Genomic DNA, 21029 nt, shown 5'->3' with positions numbered 1-21029 from the left:
CAGTATCTGCACCTATTTCTATGAAACCTTATCGCATGGTTCCAAAGGAACTTAAGGAGTTGAAGGTCCAATTGCAAGAATTATTCGATCGAGGATTTATTCGGCATAGTACCTCACCTTGGGGAGCTCCAGTTCTGTTCGTGAAAAAGAATGATGGGTCGTTAAGGCTATGTATTGATTATCGGAAGTTGAACAAGATGATGGTCAAGAATAAGTACCCACTATCAAGGATTGATGACTTATTTGATCAATTGCAAGGAGCTATTGTATTCTCTAAGATTGATCTTCGTTCGGGGTATTATCAATTGAAAGTTAAAGGATCCGATGTTGCAATGACGGTCATTCGCACTAGATATGGTCATTATGAATTCTTAATAATGCCTTATGGTTTGAAGAACGCTCCCGCAGCTTTCATGGATTTGATGAATTGTGTGTTCTGGCCATATTTGGATTAATTTGTGGTTGTCTTTATTGATGATATTATGGTTTATTCTCGGACGAAAATAGAGCATGACGAGCATTTGAAGATTGTTCTACGGACCTTGAGAGAGCATCGACTATATGCCAAACTAAGCAAGTGTGAGTTTTGGCTTCAAGAAGTGTCGTTTTTGGGGCACATTATTTCTGCACGGGGTATTCAGGTTGATCCAAGCAAGATCGAGGATATTGTGAATTGGAAACGACCCAAGAACGTCTCTGAGATCTGAAGTTTCTTGGGCTTGGCTAGATATTATCGACGTTTTATCAAGGGCTTCTCAATCCTTGCTACTCCTTTGACAAAGCTATTAAGGAAGAACGTGTCGTTTGACTGGGGCGAGGCATAACATGAGAGATTTGAGAAATTAAAGGCGGTTTTGACTCAAGCACCAGTGTTGATTTAACCATAGTTCGGGAAGGATTTTACAGTGTATAGTGATGCTTCACATTCAGGACTTGGTTGTGTTCTAATGCAGGAGGCTAAGGTAGTGGCTTATGCATCACGTCAACTGCGACCGCATGAGTGTAATTATCATACTCATGATTTGGAGTTAGAAGCAGTGATCTTTTCCTTGAAGATTTGGAGACACTATCTTTATGGAGAGAAGTGTTACATTTTCACTGATCATAAGAGCTTAAAGTATCTTTTGACCCAGAAGGAGCTTAATTTGAGACAACGGTGCTGGCTAGAGCTTTTAAAGGATTATGATTATGTGATTGATTATCACCCTGGTAAAGCTAACATTATGGCGGATGCTTTGAGTCGAAAGGTGGTATCGGAGTTGAGGTCTTTAATGGCCATAATGAATTTATATGATAATGGCACTTTGTTAGCAGAATTACAAGTTAAGCCGACTTTGGTTGATGAAATTAAAGTTAAGCAACCCCTTGATAGCTCCTTTCTATCCATCTTTGAGCAAGTAGAGTAGGGGACAAGCTCAGATTACACCCTTGATCAGGATAAAGTTTTATGCTTTAAGGGTCGATATTATGTGCCTGATGATGTTGAGTTGAGGTGGATTATTCTTAATGAGGCTCACAGTAGTCCATATGCTATACACCCCGTTGGAGATAAGATGTATCGGAATTTGAGAGAGAGGTATCATTGGGTCAGTACGAAGAAGGACATCTCGGATTTTGTGGCTAGGTGTTTGACTTGTCAGCAAGTTAAAGCAGAACATCAACATCCATCAGGTTTGTTACATCCTATTAAGATTCCTGAATGGAAATGGGAACGAATTACTATGGATTTTGTTATCGGCTTACCTATGACTCCTTCGAAAAAAGATTCAGTCTGGGTGATTATTGACAGACTTACAAAGTCAGCTCACTTTATTCCTGTGCGGGTAAATTATACTGTGGATAAACTGGCGAGATTGTATATTTCGGAGATTGTCAAATTGCATGGTGTTCCATTGTCTATTATTTCTGATCGAGATCCGAGATTTACTTCGAGATTTTGGAAAGCGCTACATACGACTTTGGGAACAAGATTGGATTATAGTACATCTTTCCACCCACAAATTGATGGTCAATCTAAGAGAGTGATTCAAATTTTGGAGGATATGTTGTGGGGCTGCGTAATTGATTTCCGTGGTAGCTGGGAAAACTTTTTTCTATTGGCTGAATTTGCTTACAATAACAGTTATCAGACCAGCATTCGTATGGCACCCTACGAAGCACTCTATGGGCGAAGATGTCGCACCCTGATTTGTTAGACTGAGTTACGTGAAAGGAAGACGTTGGGACCTGAGTTAGTACGCGAGACGGAGGACACAGTCAGATTGATTCGTGACCCTCTGAAAGAGGCATTTGATAGACAGAAGTCTTATGCAGATCAAAGGATGAAAGATATACAGTTTGAGGTTAGAGATCAGGTCTTTTTAAAAGTATCACCTTGGAAGAAAGTATTAAGATTTGGGCGTAAGGGTAAATTGAGTCCAAGATTTATTGGACCATTTTGTATCTTGAAGAGGGTAGGACCTGTTGCATATCAGCTTGAGTTGCCTTCCCATCAGTCGTATTCATGATGTCTTTTATGTATCAATTTTGAGGCGATACTGTCCAGATCCAGATCACATCCTTCAGGTTGAGCGAGTTCTTCGGAATAGGCGTATTCCAATGGTCAAATTTCAATGGAGAAATCGAGGCCCCTCAGAATCTACTTAGGAGACATTGGAGTCAATGGAGGCTCAATTTCCTCATTTATTTTCATAAGGTAAATTTCTAGGACGAAATTTCTTTAGAGGGGGAGAATTGTCACACCCCATAAAATGCCTCACAAAAAAATTTATATAAAAAATAAATATATCCTATAGCACTATAAATAAAATAATAGCACTAAGAATAAAAAAATGAAGTGGGAGACAATGGCTTAACCACTATGCCATTTGTTGATTTCTTTTTACTAAAATATTGATTGGTGGGTGTATTATTAATTGTTGGGTGATAACCCATTAATTCTGCAAAAACACCCTCTCCCCGTGCATTGAACCCAAAACTGAATTTGTTCAGTAAGCACATTCTCGACATTCGACTTGTCTCCTCCGATTGGCGGTGTGGTACACCGTCGTGTCCTTCAGTCTCAGTAGCGACCATCAAACCAACCCTGACTAACCCAGTTCTGAAATTGATAACAGTTAGGCCGAATCGAGAAGGGAAATCGACACCTAAAACCCCGATTGTCGTTTTAAATTTTGTCAATTCCGGCCATTTCAACGACCGTCTTGTTTCGTCCATCCGCTGTAGGTAAATTCAGATCGTTTAATTTGGATAATAATTCAGTGTCTAGATTGAAAACATATTATAGTTGGTGTTGGTTTAGATGGGTGATAAATACGTAATTAATTTTGGTTATGGTGTTATTCTGGGAATATTTTTAAAAGAGTGCCTAATACGTAATTAAATTCTGTTTGATGTTGTTTTTGTAAATATTTTTAAAAGTGTGCTAGTTTCATAAATATGTTTAAAATGATGTTAGTTTTGTAATTAATTTCGGTAACGGTGCTATTTTGTAATTATTTTTAAAAGGGTGCTATTTTCGTAATTATTTTTGAAAGGGTTTTATTTTTCGTAATTATTTTTGAAAGGGTTTTATTTTTCGTAATTATTTTTAAAAGATGCTATTTTCGTAATTATTTTAAAATGGTGTTATTTTCGTAAATATTTTTAAAAGGGTGATAGTTTCGTAAATAAATTTATGATAAAGGTGCAATTTTGTAAAAGTTGACTGTTGATTTTGAGCACCTTTGACTAGAACTTTGACCAACGTTGACCGACTAGTAAATGACCGTTAAATATTTTCGGGTGTTCCAATTTTGAGATTTTTCGACGTCCCGAATCCGTTTATGAAGTCTGTTTCGCCAAATTCACACCCGAAGGCCTCCGAATCGTCAATCAAACCCGTTGACTTTGACTTTGACCAAGAATTCGAATTGTCAAAGTCATATTTTATGTTTTTCGATGTCCAGATTCCGATTCCGCAATCCGTTAGGTTAAATTCAAACTCAAAAACCTCCAAATTGATAGTCAAATATGGAAAATGCATATATAGTTTTAGCTTTGAATAATGAAGTAAGACTTAGGACTAATAAATTATTATTGTTTGAAGGTATAAGAGACTCTCCTGATCGCTCGACAGCTCGACCCAGCTCCTCTAGATCAGTTAAACCGCGTGGGACTGTATTCACTCGTATGACCCGTAAATCTTATGATTTTAGAAATTAATTATGTTACCCACTAGTAATGTAATGTTTTATGAATTAGGTTCGAAAACTGTAGCATAGCGTGGCGAGGCCAGTACTCAGTAGATCTACAGTTTGATCCTATCGAGGTGTGTTCCCTAAGTACTATTTAATTGTTTTATCTGTTTTGAAATATGATACACTGAAATCTATGGTTTACTACTTATTGATACACCGACTTACTGGTGATGATTTATAGACTATGACTGATATATGATTATTGGTTTTCACTGATATATGATAACGATGATTACGGATTTATGATAATTATGTTTACTACATAAATTGTATTTTGAAATATTGGTTTTAGGTTGGATTGAATTACTGAGGTATAGCTCTGATCAAGCTGGTAAACCTTACGGACCTAATGTGACTCTTGGGTAGGCTCACGGGCCTTAAGATGCTCCATTAGGTTGGCTCCCTTTTGCTGTGTGCTTAGGGTAAGCCCTATGGACTTACAGACTTAAGGATACATGCCCTAAAGCCTATGCTTAGGTTGGCTTGCTTTTTGTTGTGTGCTTAAAGTAAGCCCTATAGGCGCAGTTCTAGGAAACTACGGATGGTGTATAGGAGAAGGTTTTAAACTACGAGTTTCAAAAGTTAAACTACATTTTGATTTTATGATGATTTACTGAACTATTTCTCGTTTATGATACCTAATATGATTTTATTGTACTGTTGAGACACACTGAGCCTAGCTCACTTTTCGAAAATGTTTTTGCCTTTCAGATACTGTTGGTTAGATACCCCGGATCAAGCACTTGGAGGATCAACATATCTCTTGAAGTATATCTTATTGTAATATATTTATATTTCAAGTTGACTTTATTTTGGTAACATGTGCCTTTATTTTGAAGTATTTGTTTCAGTAATAACTACTATTTTCGCTACTGATATTTGGTTTATGGTGATCTAAATTTTATGTCATGTTTTTAATTAAATTTTAACCTTTTTATTTTATATTTGTTGTTTGAGTTTTTATAGTATAAATTATTATATTTTATAAATGTCATTTGAAACATGATTTTAATTATCGGATAATGTTTTAGAAAAATATCTTTAAGAATCATTAATGAAATCCGCTAGACTTAGTCGAAATGCATAGGTCGGGTCTAGGGGGTTATAAATCTAGTTTAGGTCAGTTGCTTGGGAATTGAACTCTAACGATGAGATTTTCTGACCTTCAACAAACACCAGGACAATAACATGTTCTTCTTGACAAGCTTAAGAAGTGGAATCTGTAAACAAATATATATATATATATATATATATACAATAAAGCTGAGCTATTCCGCTAAAGCAATTGGTTATAGAGGAAACTCGAAAGCTCTGGCTTTATAATAGAGTACATTCAAACCATGACATTGACCAGGCACTTGGCAATTCGGTGTTTGCTCCACTACAGTTGTCAAGTCGAAGACTTTGTGACGACATGAATCCTTCAGCTAGCCATATAAAAGGTAATTATAATATATATGTACAATAAAGTTGAATTCAGCTAGCCAAACAATTGCAAGTTAAATCAAATTTACTAAATAAGAAGTTTCGGTGAATATGGATTAAGGGAATTAAGTGTAGTGCCCCAAATATCAGGTCTGGGACTATGTTGAAAAGATTTGAAATTTGAAGATTTATTTGAATAAATGGTAAAAGATGAGAAATTGATTTGGAATAGTGTGTTGAAATTTGTATCAATAGATGAATTAAGAGGGCATTTTGGTCCTTTAAGGGGAAATGAATTTAAAACTCATTTGTAATAAGGCATTAAAGAAAAAGGGGGAAAGGGGAAAAATTACCTAAAAGCCATCTTTCTTTTCTTCATCTTTCCCGTGGAAATAGATCTCTTCCATAGCAAAGGTAAAGTTTTAATTGGTTAGTGTTTCCTTTCAATTTTTGTTGGTTCTTGCAAACTTAAGTGATATGTAAGCTTACGGAAATGTTATATAAGATTAAAACTATGAGATGGAGGAAATATTGGATATTTAAGAAAATGGGTTTTAAAATGATATGTTAAGATATGAGTGTTTATTGATGTTTACTAGTAGATTTGACTTGTCAAAGAAGTAAATGAGATATTATAAGCATTGGATGAGTTTAAAAACAAGTTAGAAAATGTGGTGTGATTCTTAAATTCAAATTATCTTGAGAGATTTTAGATGTTTTAAGAAGCTAAATGAAGGAAAGTTAGTAGGGATAAGTAGAGAAGAGTTTAATAGTATTGTTGGGGGTAAACATAAGGAAATTTGACTAAATTTGGGTAAGAGTCAGGCTGAAAAATGGAAAATCTGGGTAAGGGTATCGGTACTGATAGAACAATACCGATATTATAGGCTTAAAATCAGTAGAATAAACTAAGTAGTATCGATACTGATACAAGTAGTATCCATACCAAGAGGGGGTATCAATACCATTGATAAAAAAATGCAGAAATGGTATCGGTACCGTAATAAAGTATCGGTACCATGGTATAGTAGTATCGATACCATGGTAATGGTATCGATACTCATGAGCCAGAAATGTAAAAATAGGCTAATATTGTTATAGAAAATACAATAATAGTAATTTTGAGTATTGTTTAAATATAGATGTTAGTAAATATACTAACAATTGATATTGTACGTGTCTTTAATGAATGCTTGAATTGATCGAAATCAAACTCCTGAGTCAAGCAAAACTAAAGGGAAAGGCAAAGTAACTGAGTAATCTAATTGACATACTGATATAATAGCGAGGCAAGCCAGGTGAGCACATTTATTATGTACCTACATGTTATGATAGTCATAGATGTATGATTGCTTAATAATTGTATGGTGATTACCAAATAGGCACTATGTCTGCAATCCATGGAATTCATCATGAGTTGATGAACAACCATGCATGCATTATGTGTGCAACCCACGAAATTCATCTTGTATTGATGAACGACCGTATATGCACTACGTGTGCATCTTGATAAAATGATCATCACTAGAAAATTTGATAAATTACCGTGTTAGCACTATGGGTATAAAATTATAGGGTTTATAATAAATTAAAAGAGTTAATTGATATTATGAATAATTATTAAAGTAGAAATTGTTCTAAAATAAAAGATTAATGGCATAGCTGTGCATTTGATAGAAAGGTGTCAATCATGCCAGTTAGATGAAAGGCTAAATACCTTTGAGAAAAAGATTAATGGCCTAATTGTGCATTTGACAGAAAGGTTCCAATTATACCAGTTAGATGAAAGGTTATGTTATACCCCAAATAATAGGTCAGTGACTATATTGAAAAGATTTGAAATTTGAAAACTTATTTGAATAAATGGTAAAAGAATAGAAAATGATTTGAAATAGTGTTTTGGATTAAATTGTAGCAATAGATGAATATAGTGGGTATTTCAGTCCTTTAAGGAGAAATGAATTTAAAATTTATCCTTATTAGGGATTTTAGGAAGAAAAGAGGAAGTTGAAACAAAGAGAGTTATCTCTTCTCTTCTTCTTCTTCCCGTGCAAGGACCACCCTCCATATCCAAAGGTAAACTTCAATTAAGCAATTTTTCCTTTCAATTATGGGTTGTTTTTACAACCTTAAGTGATATGTAAGCTAAAGGGAGGGTTAAATAGGATTAAAACAAAGATATGGATGAAATATTAGAGATTTAAGAAAATGAGTTTTGAAATGATATGTTAATATATGAGTGTTTATGGATGTTTATTGGTAGATTTAACTTGTCAAAGAGGTAAATGAGAGATTGGAAGCATTGGATAGGATTAAGAACATATTATAAAAAGTTGTTTGATTCTTAGAATTAAATGTTCTTGGAAGATTTTAGATGTTTTAAGAAACTAAATGAAAGAAAGTTAGTATGAATAGGTAAAGAAGAGTTTAATAGTATTGTATGGTGTAATCATAACGAAATTTGACCCCATTTGGGTGATAATCGAGTTAAAAGATAGAAATTCTGGGCACGAGTATTGGTACTGATAGAACAATATCGATACTATAGGCTTAAAATTAGTATAATCTGTTGAGTAGTATCGATATTGATTCAATTGGTATCAATACCAAGAGGTGAGTATCGATATCGTAAGAATGGTATCGATACCATTGAGCACAGAATACAAAAATGGTATCGGTATCGTAATAGAGTATCGATACCATAGTATAGTAGTATCGATACCATGGTGGGTGTATTGATACTATTGAGCCAAAAATGTTAAAAATAGACTGATATTATTATAGAAAGTTAGTAATATGTACTCTTGAGTAACGTTTAAGTATAATTGTTAGGAAATATACTAACAATTGAAATTGTACGTGTCTTTATTTGATGCTTGAGTAGATCGAAATCAAGCTCCCGAGTCAAGCAAAACTAAAGGCAAAGACAAAGTACCGGAGTAATCAACTTTGCATTTTGGATATAATAGCGAGAGAATCTAGGTGAGTGCATTTAAATAGGTACGTATATGTTACGGTAGTCATAGTTGTATAATTTATTAAGGTAAGTAAGGTGATTACCAAATGGCATTGAGTGTGCAAAAACTTAAGAAATCCATACTAGGTGTATGAATTTATGTATGGGCACTTTGAGTGCAAAACTAAGAAATTCATACTAAGTGTATGAATTTCTGTATGGGCACTAAGTGTGCGAACTAAGAAATCCATACTAAGTGTATGAATTTCTGTATGGGCACTTTGTGTGCAAAACTAAGAAATTTATACTAAGTGTATGAATTTTCGTATGGGCACTATGTGTGCGAACTAAGAAATCCATACTAAGTGTATGAATTTTCGTATGGGCACTATGTGTGCGAAATAAGAAATCCATACTAAGTGTATGAATTTCTATATGTGAAATTATCAGAAGTTCATAATAAGAAGGTGACTTGTCGTATTGGTAGTAGGTGAGTAATCTACGTAAATTATAGTAAGATTGTGGGATTATTGCATTAGTACTATAGGTATAAACCATAGAGTGTATAATGATTTGGAAGAGTTAATTGATATTATGAATAAATATTATAGTAGAAATTGTTCTAAAATAAAAAATTATGAGGCCTAACTGTGCATTGACAGAAAGGTGTCAATTATGCCAGTTAGATGAAAGGCTAAGTGCCTTTGAGGCCTAACTGTGCATTGACATAAAGGTGTCAATTGTGCCAGTAAGATGAAAGGCTAAGTTCCTTTGAGGCCTAACTGTGCATTGACAAAAAGATGTTAGTTATGCAGTTAGATGAAAGGCTAAGTGCCTTTGAGGCCTAACTGTGCATTGACATAAAGGTGTCAATTGTGCCAGTTAGATGAAAGTCTAAGTGCCTTTGGGGCCTAACTGTGCATTTGGCAGAAATGTGTCAATTGTGCCAGTTAGATGAAAGGCTAAGTGCCTTTGAGGCCTAACTGTGCATTGATAGAATGGTGTCAATTGTTCCAGTTAGATGAAAGGCTAAGTGCCTTTAAGGCCTAACTGTGCATTGACAGAAAGGTGTTAATTGTGCCAGTTAGATGAAAGGCTAAGTGCCTTTGAGGCCTAGTTGTGCATTTGGAAGAAAGGTGTTAATTGTGCCTGTTAGATGAAAGGCTAAGTGCCTTTGAGGCCTAGATGTGCATTTGGAAGAAATGTGTCAATTATGCCAGTTAGATGAACGGTTAAAGACCGTTGAGTAAAAGATAAATGGCCTAGCTGTGCATTTAGTAGAAATGTGTCAATAGATGAACAATTAAAGACTGTTGAGTAAAATATAAATGGTTTAACTGTTCATTTGGCCGAAAAGTGTCAATCATGCAAGTTAGATGAAAGGTTAAATGCCTTTGGGTAAAAGACTAAAGGAATTATAATGCATTTGGATATAAAAGGTGCATAAGTAGTATGAAAAGATGTCATATAGATATAAAATATACAACAATGCATTATAGGTATGAAAGGATGTCATAATTGAAATGCATATGGGTGCATTATCGGCATGAAATGATGCCATAATTGAAATGCATATGGGTGCATTATCGGCTTGAAAGGATGCCATAATTGAAATGCATATGGGTGCATTATCGGCATGAAAGTATGCCATAATTGAAATGCATATGGGTGCATTATAGGTATGAAATGATGCCATAATTGAAATACATATAGGTGCATTATCAGTATGAAAAGATGTTAAAAACGAAAAGGCATAATGATGCATTATAAATGTGAATGGATGATATAAATGAAAATAAAGAATAAGGAATAAAGAGATAAATGGAAAAGAAAAATATAAAGAAAGATAGATATGCTAGTAATACTAAAAACAATTAAGATAATTGTAAATGGAATACTGTTTAAATGAGGAGGATTATAGGATCTTTAAAGAATATATGATTTAGTACGAACTAAATAAACATTACATACCTATGTATATATAAAGGTTACATTACAATATTATGTCTCACTAAGTAAATACTTAACGTGTGTTGTTCCCAAGCGTAGGTAAAAGCAAAGACAAATTAAATAATGAGTGCAGCAGTTCAATAGATATCATCTGTTAAGGTTGACTCTCATCAGTAACGGTAGGACAATAATGTTTATTTTGAACAATTACTGGCATGTAATCAAATTTAAAGAAAAATGCTCTGTAATGTATATAAAGTGGACATTTTGATAGTATATTTCAATGATTGTTTTATCATTGTCCTAAAATGTATTAATTTAAATTTTGAAACAAACTTTTAAGGGTTTTTAAAAGACAAAACTATTTTAAACTAAAGGGACATCCATATCTCGTATATGGAAAGGTATATGGGAGATGTTACAGGTTAAATACCTTTGAGTAAAAGATTAATGGTCTAACTGTGCATTTGACATAAGGGTTTCAATCATGCCAGTTAGATGAAATGTTAAATACCTTTGAATAAAAGATTAATAGCCTAGTTGTGCATTTAACAAAAAGGTGTTAATTATGCCAGTTAGATGAAAGGTTAAATACCTTTGAGTAAAAGATTAATAGCCTAGTTGTGCATTTGACAGAAAGGTGTCAATTACGTCAGTTATATGACAGGTTAAATACCTTTGAGTAAAATATTAATAGCCCAGTTGTGCATTTGACAGAAAGGTGTCAATTATGCCAGCTAGATGAAAGGTTAAATACCTTTGAGTAAAAGATTAATGGCCTAGTTGTGTATTAGACAGAAAGGTATCTATCATGCAAGTTAGATGAAAGACTATATGCCTTTAACATAAATGAAATGCATAACGGTACATTAAAGGCATGAAAGGATATCATAAATGAGATTAATGAATAATTACTAAAGAATAATGGGAAACATGTACTGAAAGAAAGGTATGTTGGATATACTAAAAATGTATATGATGATACTATGAAAGAAATTTGGTTTAAATAATAGGGACTTATATAGTCCTTATGGATGATACAAAGTAGTTCGAAACCAAATAAACATGATATACTTATGTATATATAAATGTTTCTTTACAATACTGTCTCACTAAATGATTATTTAACGTGTCTTGATTTTACCCGTAGGTAAAGGCAAAGATTAGTCGAGTAAGGAATACAGTAGTAGCAACAACTGTCATCAATTAAGGTTGACTCGTCAGTAATTATAGGACAATCTGGTTTGTTTTGGAAAATTTAGTTGGCATGTAATTAAAGTATGAAAAATGCTCTGAATTGTATTTAAGTAGAACCTCTTAACATATTTCAATTAATTTTTTTTCTTTATATTAAAAATGTTATGTTTTAAGAAAAATTAAAAATAAAATTTTATGGGTTTTTAAAAGAGGGAATATTTTAAAAGTGATGTGACATATGTATCTCGTGTACGGAAGGGTATACGGGAGATGGGTGTTACATTTATTGGTATCAGATCTACTGGTTTAGCTTATTCTTGGCCAAAACTGAGTTCATTTGAAATGAGAAAAAGGGATTACATGCAACTAATATTGTCAATGTTACTGATATGGTGTCATTATAGTGTAATGATGACACTCCTTACTAATTGTAATGTTATTACTATGCATGTTCTAATATATGTCAGAATCCTCAAACTCGCGTAGAGCAGGGGAACAAGAGATGAGAGAAGGGACTAGTAGTGAAAGTTACGAGGCTAATAGTGAGCAGCTAGTCCCATCTGAGAATGCAAGTGCGCCTGCACATCAAGGGATGTCGGTACCAGAGTATGGAGCTTTTATGCAAGCTCTTGACGATATATTGACCCGTTTTCAACCTCATCCACCTCCCCTTGCTCCTCCTGCACAGAGAATGTTGATTCCAAAAGAGCTGAAGAGCTTGGGAGCTCCAGAGTTCCAGGGAGAAGAGGGGTGAAGGTCATATGGAGGCTGACTTATGGTTAAATGATGTTATAATAATGCTCGAGAGTCTTCACTATTCAGATCTAGAAAAGTTGGATGGAACTGTATCTTTACTTAGAGGATCAGCTTGAGTATGGTGGTCTAATACTACGATATATGCACCACTGGAGTAAGTGACCTGGCAATTCTTCCTGGAAAATTCAAGAACAATTATGCGGGTGAACAGTTTAGATGGGCAATGCTTTTAAAGTTCCTTAATTTGAAACAAGGTGATCAAGTAGTACATGAGTATGAAGCTGAGTATAATAAGTTAAGTTGTTTTGTTACTAAGGTGGTTCCCAATGACAAGGCCCGACGCGATTGGTTTCTTGAGAGGTTGATACCAAAGTTGAAAGAAATGATGTTGGCTTTAAGTTTACCTAACTTGAAAGAAGTTATTAATCGAGCCAAAGTTGTTGAGAGAGCCCAAGCGGAGATATTAGCAGCGGATCAGAGTTTGCAAATGGGGAAAAGGGTTGAAATGCCTTTAACTCCCCATTATGTTAAGAGAGGCAAGGGCTCGAGTTCTAGATATACGGACAGAAAAGGCTCTGCTACAGCTTCACGGAAAACAAACCAGACCCGGTCGGTTACTGCTAGCTCGAGTAGAGCAGTGGGAGAAAGAAAATTATGTCAAACATGTGGTAGAGTCCATCGGGGAGTATGCATACTTCTTAGTGGAGCTTGCTTTCAATGTGGCGAGACTGGTCACTTTTATCGAAATTGTCAAAAGAAATATGGGGATCCTTCGGTGCAATCTGAAAGATCTGTGCAGCCTCTAATAGAAGCACATGAATGGGAAGATCAAGGGGACAAGATGAATCCTTGTAGCAACAAGAGACTCGAGGAGTCGCTAGAATCTATAATATTAAGACCAATGAGGATCGGGATGACCCAAAAATCATAATAGGTACTTTTCATCTTTTTGGTGAGTGTGCACTTGTATTAGTTGATCCTTGATCTATGCACTCATAAATTAGTACAAAGTTTGCTAAAGCTAGAGGAATTCCTATAGAACCAATCTTCAGTTAAATGATAGTTGTAAACCCTAATGAGTCATGGTACAAGTGTGAGTGGGCATGTAGTAAACAATTAATTAAGATTCCAGGAGCTATGTTCCCAGTGAATCTGATGGAATTACCAATTGATGAGTTAAGATCATATTGGGAATAGGTTACTTGTCTCCTGAGACAATTATTTTAGCAAGATACAGAAGGTATGGAATTATAGTTTTGGAGGGAAAGTAAAATCAATGCTTAAAGTTATAATGAAAATGATTGTGTAGAAAATGATGTCAAAACATATATATATATATATATATATATAAATAAATATATATATATATAGCTTTTTTGGCTAATGTGATAGATGGTTAATTAATTAAAGTAGAATTGTTACATAATTTCACAAAAATCGGGAATTGATATGTATTTTCAGATAAATCTATGGGGTTATACATAGATTGTGAGAGTTAAATAAAACTCTTCGAGAGAAGAATTTGTATGAAAATTTATCCCAAAGTGAAATTTTGGATAGCAGAGATGACTTTCTTTGGCCATGTTGTTTTGGCATAAGGTATAAGAATAGATTCTAAGAAAAACTCATGTTGTAGTAAATTGGAAACTTTCAAAGAATTATATAGAAGTTTGGATTTCTTTAGGGCTTGTTGGTTACTATCGAAGGTTAGTGAAAACATTTTCGACATTTACTTGGCTGCTAACCAAGTTTTAAGGAAAGATATGTCTTTTGTAGAATGAAAAAGGGTCAAGAGAGTTTTGTAATGCTAAAGAGAATTGTAATATAGACATCAGTGGTTATACAGCTTGAGTTGGATAAAGATTATGTGGTTTTTACTGATGCATCTATCAACGGTTTAGAAAGTGTGCTTATGAACAAAGGTAAGGTTATGGCATAAGCCTCAAAAAAGTTAAAGACTCACAAGAGAAATTATCTATGCATGATTTAGAGTCGGCAGTAGTCAAGTTGCCTTAAAAGATTTAACGTCATTATCGGTATAATAAGCGGTACTATAATTGTTCTAATTACAGAAGCCTAAAATACTTGTTGAATTGAAGAGAGTGAATCTGAGATAGAAAAGATGTACAGAACCTCTAAAGGTGTATGAAGTTATCATTGATTATATTCCACGAAAGGTCAATATTGTTGTGGATGTACTTCTCAGAACCTTTTGTAGTTTGCAAGCTATGGATGTGCAATTAACATTGAATAAAAATGGCATTGTGGGATGAATTAAAGATGAAGCCGATGTTTTTATGAGATCTGATAAGAGAATTAAAAAGGAAAAACGAAAAAAAAATCTTGATAAGAATTTTATAAGTAGAAAATGAAAAGATTGAGGACTTTTGAGGTCAGGTTCGACATATGTTCGTATTAACATGGGAGACTTTGTATTCCCGACGATTAAGAATTTAGAAAGATGTTATTTTTTTAGACATTAAATACTTTGACTATGCATTTAGGTGAAAACAAGAGGTACCAATATTTAAAGAATTAAGTTGGTGACCTAGTTTGAAAAAAGAACCATTACAGATCTGGATTAGAGAAATCCAGAAATCGAGTAACAAAACGATTCCTCTGGTTGAAGTATTGTAGTAAACGCATAAAGTATTTAAATTCGAGGATGAATTTTCATAAGGGGGAGAATTGTAATACCCCAAATATCATATCATGGACTATGTTGAAAAGATTTGAAATTTGAAGATTTATTTGAATAAATAGTAAAAGATGAGAAAATGATTTGGAATAGTGTGTTGAACTAAATTGTATCAATAGAAGAATTAAGAGGGCATTTTGGTCCTTTAAGGGGAAAATAAATTTAAAATTCATTTGTAAAAAGGTATTAAAGAAAAAGGGGGAAAGGGGAAAATAAGTTACCTAAAGCCATCTTTTTTTTCTTCCTCTTTCTCATGGAAATAACTCTCCTCCATAGTAAAGGTAAAGTTTTAATTGGTTAGTGTTTCCTTTCTATTCTGGTTGGTTATTGCAAACTTAAGTGATATGTAAGCTTAAGGAAAGGTTATATAAGATTAAAACTATGAGATTGAGGAAATATTGGAGATTTAAGAAAACTGGTTTTAAAATGATATGTTAAGATATGAGTGTTTATTGATGTTTACTAGTAGATTTGACTTGTCAAAAAGTAAATGAGAGATTAGAAGCATTGGATGAGTTTAAAAAAAGTTAGAAAATGTGGTGATTCTTAAATTCAAATGATCTTGAGAGGTTTTAGATGTTTTAAGAAGCTAAATGAAGGAAAGTTAGTAGGGATAAGTAGAGAAGAGTTTAATAGTATTGTTGGGGGTAAAAATAAGGAAAATTGACCAAATTTGGGTAATATTCGAGCTAAAAATGGAAAATCTAGATAATGGTATCGGTACTAATAGAATAATACCGATACTATAGGCTTAAGATCAGTAGAATCAGCTGAGTAGTATCGATACTAATGCAAGTAGTATCGATACCAAGAGGGGTATCGATACTATGAGGATGGTATCGATAGCATTGATAACAAAATGTAGAAATGGTATTGGTACCATAATAGAGTATCGGTACCATGGTATAGTAGTGTCAATACCATGGTAGGGGTATCGATACTTATGAGTCAGAAATGTGAAAATAGCCTAAGAGTGTTATAGAAAATATAATAATAGTAATTTTGAGTATTGTTTAAGTATAAATGTTAGTAAATATACTAACAATTGATATTGTATGTGTCTTTAATGAATGCTTGAATAGATCGAAAACAAACTCCCGAGTTAAGCAAAACTAAAGGCAAAGGCAAAGTAGCTGAGTAATCAGATTAGCGTATTGGGTATAATAGCGAGGCAAGCGAGGTGAGTACATGCATTATGTACCTACATGTTATGATAGTCATAGATGTATGATTGCTTAATAATTGTATGGTGATTACCAAATAGGCACTATGTGTTCAATCCACGGAATTCATCATGAGTTGATGGACAACCGTACATGCACTATGTGTGCAACCCACGAAATGTATCATGTGTTGATGAACGACCGTATAGGCACTACGTGTGCATCTTGATAAAATGATCATCACTAGAAATATTGATAAAATACCGTGTTAACAGTACAAGTGCAAAATTATAGGGTTTATAATAAATTAAAAGAGTTAATTGATATTATAAATAATTATTAGAGTAGAAATTGTTCTAAAATAAAAGATTAATGGCCTAGTTGTGCATTTGACATAAAGGTGTCAATCATGCCAGTTATATAAAAGGTTAAATACCATTGAGTAAAAGATTAATGGCCTAACTGTGCATTTGACAGAAAGGTGTCAATCATGCCAGTTAGATAAAAGGTTAAATACCTTTGAGTAAAAGATTAATGGCCTAACTTTGTATTTGACAGAAAGGTGTCAATCATTCCAGTTAGATGAAAGGTTAAATACCTTTCAGTAAAAGACTAATAGCCTAGCTGTGCATTTGACAGAAAGATCCCAATCATGCCAGTTAGGTGAAAGGTTAAATACCTTTGAGTAAATTAAAAGCCTAGTTGTGCATTTGATAGAAATGTGTCAATTATGCCAGTTAGATGAAAGGTTAAATACCTTTAAGTAAAAGATTAATAGCCTCTGTGCATTTGACAGAAAGGTACCAATTATGCCAGTTAGATAAAAGGTTAAATACCTTTGAGTAAAAGATTAATAGCCTAGCTGTGCTTTTGATAGAAAGGTGTCAATTATGCCAGTTAGATGAAAGGTTAAATACCTTTGAGTAAAAGATTAATGGCCTAGCTGTGTATTGGACAAGAAGGTGTCAATCATGCAAGTTAGATGAAAGGCTATATACCTTTGACATAAATGAAATGTATAATGGTACATTAAAGACATGAAAGGATTCCATATATGAGATTATTGAATAATTACTAAAGAATAACGGGAAACATGTACTGAAAGAAAGGTATGTTGGACATACTAAGAATGTTTACGATGATAGTATGAAAGAAATTTGGTTTAAATAATAGGGACTTATATAATCCTTATAGATGATACGAAGTAGTTCGAAACCAAATAAACATGATATACTTATGTATATAGAAATGTTTCTTTACAATACTATGTCTCACTAAATGATTATTTAATGTGTGTTGATTCCACGCGTAGGTAAAGGCAGAGATTAGTCGAGTAAGGAGTGCAGGCAACTATCATTAATTAAGGTTGACTCATCAGTAACTATATGATAATTTGGTTTGTTTTGGAAAATTTAGCTGGCATGTAATTAAAGTACGAAAAATGCTCTGAATTATACATATTTCAAATAATGTTTTGCTTTACATTAAAAATGTTATGTTTTAAGAAAATTTAGAAATAAAATTTTACGGGTTTTTAAAAGATGAGATATTTTAAAAGTGATGTGACATTTGTATCTCGTGTACAGAAGGGTATACGGGAGATGGGTGTTTCATTGAGGAACATCTGGTATAGTCGAACTCACACAAGCACTCATAAATCTCATTTTTATACCGATATTTCTGCACTACCTCTGCTAGAGGAGTTTACGAAGCTTGAACAAATGGAAGATTTCAGAGAACTGAAAAATAAGTGTTCTAAAAAGTCTAGCAACTGACTATGCTAGTTTCATCATTTTGTTCGTCTCTGATCAAAATGCCAAACCAGAAAGAGGGGTATGCCTTGAATTTCATGATGACCAATCGATGAAACAAACCTTAGAATTTAGGTAGCCAACCTCAAAACCAATCTTTCGATCTTGATATTTGTCAAAAATTTGTAGCTATCAGAGATTAAAAGAGTAGTTGATTTTTTATATTCAATTAAATCATATTTTTTGTGATTTGCTCTAATTGTGAGGCCGAAAAATGGGCATTATTTTAGTTCATTTGGCAATGAAAATTCACATATTCTTTATTCGTCAAGTTTTTTTCAAAAGAAGAAAAATATTTTCAAACAAGATAATCTCTCTGGAGGCATATCTTGGAATTCAACGAATATCACTCTGAAGCTCAAGATCGAAGCTAGGGTAAGAGAAGACAATTTTTTGGGGCAAGCAAATACAATTTTTTGGGAAAACTTTGATATGGCAAGGAAAACAAATTGTCTCAGGTCGAGGTTTGTACACTCTGGTGGAAAGGAAGACGAACTAAATAAAAACAAATAATGAAGAATGCTTAGGCAACCGTTCCCCTCACAGATCAACATACATACATCAACACATACATACATGACACATGAAATTTGCATCTTTGCATTCATCATCATGTGCATTAGAGACATTTTATCCTCTCTTGAGGACAAATTCAATAAAACATCAAATAAATTTCATCTTGGCATCCATCGTAAACATACAAGATAGGCATTCATAAATACATCATTTTGATCTTTTAGGAAATCAATGATCGAAATGACCAGATGTCTCTAACCTAAAGAAACAATGATTTGACTTCCTGAAGTCAACAATCAGATATTTTGAAAACTTTTCCTACACATGCAGGAACAAGCAGACTGGTTGTCACCTTTGAGACAATTTCTTTTAAAAAATCAAATTTTGTCTTGCTTGAGACAGTTTTCTTAAAAACGAATTGTGTCTCGCTTGAGACAATTTCTCTCAAAACAAATTTTGTCTTACTTGAGATATTTTCTCTCGGAATAAAAATTTCAAAGTTGTTTTACTTGAAACAAAGTTAATCTCACTTGAGATTTTCAAAGCCGATTCGTCTCGCTTGAGACAATTTCCCTTTAAAGAAAACAAATTCTAAAATTGTTTCACTGGAAACAAAATTTATAATCTTTGAATCTATTTCTCTTGAAACAAATCTTATTTTCCTTGAGATCGTTTCTCATGAAACAACAATCATCTTTGAGTCTGTTTCTCTTGAAACGAATTTTGTCTCTCTTGAGACAACTTCTCTTGAAGCATCATCTTTAAGTATGTCTCCCTTGAGACATTATCCCTAAAGATGGTATATCATCCTCATCACGTAGAAACTGTGTCATCCCCCCGACCAAACCTCCTCATCACGTAGGAGCCATGTCACCCCTAGACAACCAGTCATCCTCATCGCGTAGGAACCATGTTATCACTCTTCCTAAAGACGACCATACCTCCTAATCACGTAGGAGCAATGTCACCCCTAGATAACCAATCGTCCTCATCGTGTAGGAACCGTGTTATCACCTTTCCTAAAGATGGCATGCCGTCCTCATCATGTAAGAACCGTGTTATCCACTGACCATACCTCCTCATCACGTAGGAGCCCTATCATCCCTAAATAACCAGCCGTCCACATCATCTAGGAACCGTGTTATCTCCCTTCCTAAAGATGTCCAGAACTCTTCATCACGTATGAGTCGTGTCATCCACCGACCAGATCTCCTCATCACGTAGGAGCCGTGTCACCCTTAGACGACCAGACCTCTTCATCACGTATGAGACGTGTCGTCCCCCACCAACAAACACATCAAATATCAAAACAAAAAAAAACCGAACAAAAAATGGTTGTCTTTTTCGTCTTTTCCCTATTCTTGTTAACGCAAGAATGTGCAAAGAGGTGCAGTTATAGACACCCGTTTTTGTCTGGGTCAACAAATATATTATCTTATTATTATTATATTATATAATATTATTATTATTATTATTATTATTATTAAATTACATTTTACATATTTTTTGTCCATGCCCTCATTAAAGCCCAATACAATCAAATGAAGCCCAACTACAGCTCAAGCCCAACAACCCAGCAGCCCCAAAGCATTACAAGACCCGATTCTGGCCCAGGATCCGACTCGGATCATCTAACCAGAATCAGGATCCGAATCGGCCCCCTAGGGTTCCTAAAACCCTAACCCTATGGTATGAGGCTGTAACTGTCACTGTCTCCCCTGACGATGACGTCGCCGACTATTCCCCTATACAAACATTGATCGAACATCATCAATCCATCAACATTGATAAAAATCACTAATCAAATCTATCAACAGCCATATATCACCAAAGGCACAAGTAACATAAAAACAGAGAAGAGAAAAATCACTGGGGGATTCGGGGGTTAAAAGAGAAAAGATAGAGAGAAAGAAATAAACAGAGAGAGGGAGCCTGGAGAAAAAACGAAAGAAATAAATGGAAAAAAAGAAAAAACATAACAAAAAAAACAAAAAACCCATTCGAACCACTTCAAAACAAAAGATGAGAAGAAATGAGGTTCTCACTGGGCTCTTCTTTCGTCAGAAAGTCCAAACGTCGCTGGAGTGAGAGTGGCCGAGATATATCTTATTTAGATCTAGGGTTTTAGGGGTTGTTTTAGGGTAAACGAGGTTAGGTTTCGAGGTGGAGAGGAAAAGAGGAAGCTTTTGAGTGTTCTTTCCTCCCTCCGGTCATCGTGCGCCGCTGGGGCTCCGCCGTGGTTGCCACCGGCCGTGGCTATCCCTAACTCCCTGGTGAGGGAGAAGTTTAGAGAGTTTCCCAAACTCTCCCCCCTCTTTT

Source organism: Hibiscus syriacus, unplaced genomic scaffold (assembly GCF_006381635.1).
Source record: "Hibiscus syriacus cultivar Baekdansim isolate YM2019G1 unplaced genomic scaffold, ASM638163v2 tig00001509_pilon, whole genome shotgun sequence".
Taxonomy (NCBI): Eukaryota; Viridiplantae; Streptophyta; class Magnoliopsida; order Malvales; family Malvaceae; genus Hibiscus; species Hibiscus syriacus.
This window is presented reverse-complemented; position numbering follows the sequence as displayed.